Genomic DNA, 3,862 nt, shown 5'->3' on the forward strand with positions numbered 1-3,862 from the left:
AACAGAATTCTAAACCGATAAGCCCGCGAGGTTTAAATTAAAAATTCCGGTTATTTTTTGATCATGGTAGTATGTCAGCGGCTTTCGGAATCAAATCCAACTGCTTGGAAAAACCGGACAATGAATTTTGATATTAGGGAAAAAAGGTCCTCGAACTAGGTTCTTTTAAAAATGCCTTGTTTCTGTTTGCACCTCAAATTGCCGATTTCTTTGCCCTTCCTTTTCTTGATCGAGGTACTTCAAATTTTTTCATAAATATGTTTCGGGATACCGTAAAATACAGACAAACTCACAATATTGAAAAACACGATTTTATGAATCTACTAGGTGCGCAACTAAGTTTCCGGGTTTCATACATGGATGGCGCTAACGACACATNACGTTAGCGCCATCTATGTTAGTTGTGTTTCTTTTATAGTTTTGACATCTGTCAATAATAACCAGTCATAATACCAACACATATTGCAACGCAACAATATTTTTTCTAACAATGGAGATATCGAGTTTTGTGCCAAATAAACAGCATTTGCGGGAAGCTTTGCTTTTCTGCTTTAACTTAAAAAAAATGCAGCTGAAGCACGTCGTTTGCTTGAGGAAGCCTACGGCGAACATGCACCATCGAAAACTACCTGTGAAGATTGGTTTAAACGCTTCAGAAGTGGCGATTTTGACACTAAGGACAAGGAGCGCTCCGGAAGACCAAAAACAATTGANGACGCCGATCTGCAAGCGTTATTGGATGAAGATGATACGCAAACAGAAAATCAACTTGCGGAGGCATTAAACATGACTCGCGAAGGTATTTCCAAACGTTTACATGCCATGNGAAAAATTCAGAAGGAAGGAAAATGGGTGCCACATGAGTTGACTGAGAGACAAATGGAAAATCGAAGAACCACTTCCGAAATGTTGCTTTTGCGGCATGAAAGAAAGAGTTTCCTGCATCGAATTCTTACTGGCGATGAGAAATGGATATATTTCGAGAATCCCAAACGCAAAAAATCGTGGCTCTCACCTGGCGAAGCGTCAACATCGACGGCACGGCCAAATCGCTTCGGAAAGAAGACAATGCTCTGCGTTTGGTGGGACCAGAAAGGAATCGTGAACTATGAGCTACTGAAACCGGGCGAAACTGTCGATGGGCATCGTTACCGACAACAACTGATCAATTTGAACCATGCATTGCTCGAAAAACGGCCAGAATGGAACACGAGACACNAACGAGTAATATTGCAGCACGACAACGCTCCGTGCCATCGCACTTCCATCGTCCAGAACACCATCAGAACGCTAAAATGGGATCTGCTACCGCACCCGCCGTATTCACCAGACCTGGCCCNTTCAGATTATCACTTGTTCCGGTCGATAGCGCATGGCTTGACTGGGCTACACTTGGCCAATTTTGAAAAAGTGCAAAATTGGTTGGATGAATGGTTTCGGTCCAAAGACGCGTCGTTTTATCGTCGCGGTATTCATGTATTGCCAGATAGATGGCAAAAATGTGTAGCTAGCGAGGGACGATATTTTGAATAAACCATTTTTTTTTGTATTTCTCTTGAAATTTTCTATTTTTCATTGATCAAAAAAACCCGGAAACTTAGTTGCGCACCTAGTACATATACAACTTATGAAAAAAGGCTAAGTCGCTCCTGACGAGAAGGAAGATACCACCGATTCTTGTAAATACACTATATAACGTTCAGTATATACTTACGCAACTGATATACAATTTATATGTTTTATTTATAGCGAGTTCAAGTTAGATTACTATGTTGGAAGCGGCTGCGCAAGCATTCGTCTTCTTTATAGCTGGTTTTGAAACGTCCTCAACTACGGCGACTTTGTACGAATTAGCAATAAATCAAGACATACAAAACAAGCTTCGTCAAGAAATTGATGAAGTTTTGAAAAAACACGGCGAAGTGACTTACAATGCTGTAAATGATATGACGTATCTTTATAAAGTAGTATCGGGTAATTATAGTTTTGTTTTGTGCGTTATAATATGTAGATATGTGTACATATGTGTGTTTGCCAGTAATTACAGATTATTGTTTTTATGCTACTATGTATGCGTTGTGCAGAAACTCTTAGAAAATATCCACCTCTGCCAATGCTGAATCGCATCTGCACCAAAGCCTTAGACCTTCCAACAACGAATATTCACATACCGGAAGAAACTTCAGTTACTATACCGGTGCTCGGCATACAGCGAGATCCGGCGATATATCCGGATCCGGATAAGTTTGATCCCGAACGATTTGACGCAGATCAAATAGCGGCTAGGCATCCGTACGCTTACTTACCTTTTGGAGAAGGGCCTCGAGTTTGTATCGGTAAGACCTAATAAAAATAAATAAAAACTGTTTAACAATTATTTATAATTAAAAATTTATAATTAAAAATTATTTATAATTAAAAACTTTTTCAAAAGTATTTCTTTAAATTATTTGTAAATTTTGAGCTTATGTAGTTGTATATGTATAACACATGTACTCATTCTTTCAAAACAACACGATTTGAAACAATAAAAATTATTAAAGTTTTTGTTATTTTTCAAATTTTTAGGTACTCGGTTTGGCTACATGCAGACAAAAGTTGGTATCTTCAATATTTTAGCGAAGTTCAAGGTTAAACTTCATCCTCGATCTCCGGTGCCACTCATCATCGATGAAGTACTCGTTATACTTTCGCCTAAAGGCGGTGTACATCTTATAATTGAGTCACGATAAAATTATCATAGTCTCTAAAAAAAAAAATCCGCGGTTAAACTGCGTGAAATTCTGCTACTAAATAATAACAATGTCAATAAGGTCAAACTAATAGTGCGCAAAACAGAGTTATGCAACGACCTATCAAAGAGAACGCTATCGTCGATTTGCCGAATCATCATTCTACAAACACTATCTTTATAAACAGTCGAAGTTTAGAATAAAAAAAGTGTATGTTTATGGGAATATCAAAATTATCGTAAAAAATAACAAAGAAAGATCATTACATAAATTATCTTAAGAAGATGCTGAACCTGAGTCCTGTTTTACCCTCATGTCGTATTTGGAATTTTTTGTGAAAACTATGAATCGGAATAAAAAATGCTTCTCCAGAAATAAAGAAAATATAGTAAAGAATGAGATAAAGCCTAAAAATTTAAGAAAAACTAAAAAAAGTATAGTTCGTCCTCGAACTAAGTGTCAAGATGACGCATAAATACATTTATCTTACAAAAATATACTTCTTACAATAATAGAGCGGCAACTAAACTTAACACATAACTTTTCTCAATAATTATTGATTCTGATTTTCTACAATAGATTCATTCTCATTTACTCTTATCCAAGNTTTAAGTTTATCGGAAGAAAGAATGGTATTTATAGGCTTTTGTGTAATATTATATCCAGGAATGTCAGTCACAACACATCTATTATTTTTAAGAACGGTTTTAATACGATAAGGACTTTTATATTTCGGTAACAACTTTTGATTTTCTCCTGGTTTATACTGCAAATTTCTTACAAGTACAAGGTCACCTTCTTTGTATTTCGTAGGTTTCTTATGTTTCTTATCATAACGTACTTTATTATATTCTTGCACGGCGCGATTTACAATCTGAGCAGAATCACGTAATTCCATTCTTTCTCGTTCTACAGGGTGAGTCATCTGAATCTATCACCTCCAATAACTCGTTTGTGTGGCCAGGAATCGAAAAAAGTTTCATATAAAAGTTGTAGGGTTTCGAGGGGGAACTAAAATGGCGTACCTTTCAACTTTTAATTTTGACCGAAAATGGGTTACTTCAACCGGAAGTGGTTTGTTTAAAATGGAAACCCCCCTTTTTGACACCGGAAAATGAAAAAGCGGAAAA

General features: G+C 36.7%; 1 pseudogene; it reads left to right on the forward strand.

Annotated features, from left to right (window-relative positions):
* The first annotated feature begins 71 nt into the window (after positions 1–71).
* Positions 72–2,732, forward strand: LOC109861462 (annotated as a pseudogene).
* The last annotated feature ends 1,130 nt before the right edge of the window (positions 2,733–3,862 follow it).

The sequence above is a fragment of the Pseudomyrmex gracilis genome, unplaced genomic scaffold, assembly GCF_002006095.1.
Source record: "Pseudomyrmex gracilis isolate BER0280 unplaced genomic scaffold, ASM200609v1 scaffold_777, whole genome shotgun sequence".
Classification (NCBI taxonomy): domain Eukaryota; kingdom Metazoa; phylum Arthropoda; class Insecta; order Hymenoptera; family Formicidae; genus Pseudomyrmex; species Pseudomyrmex gracilis.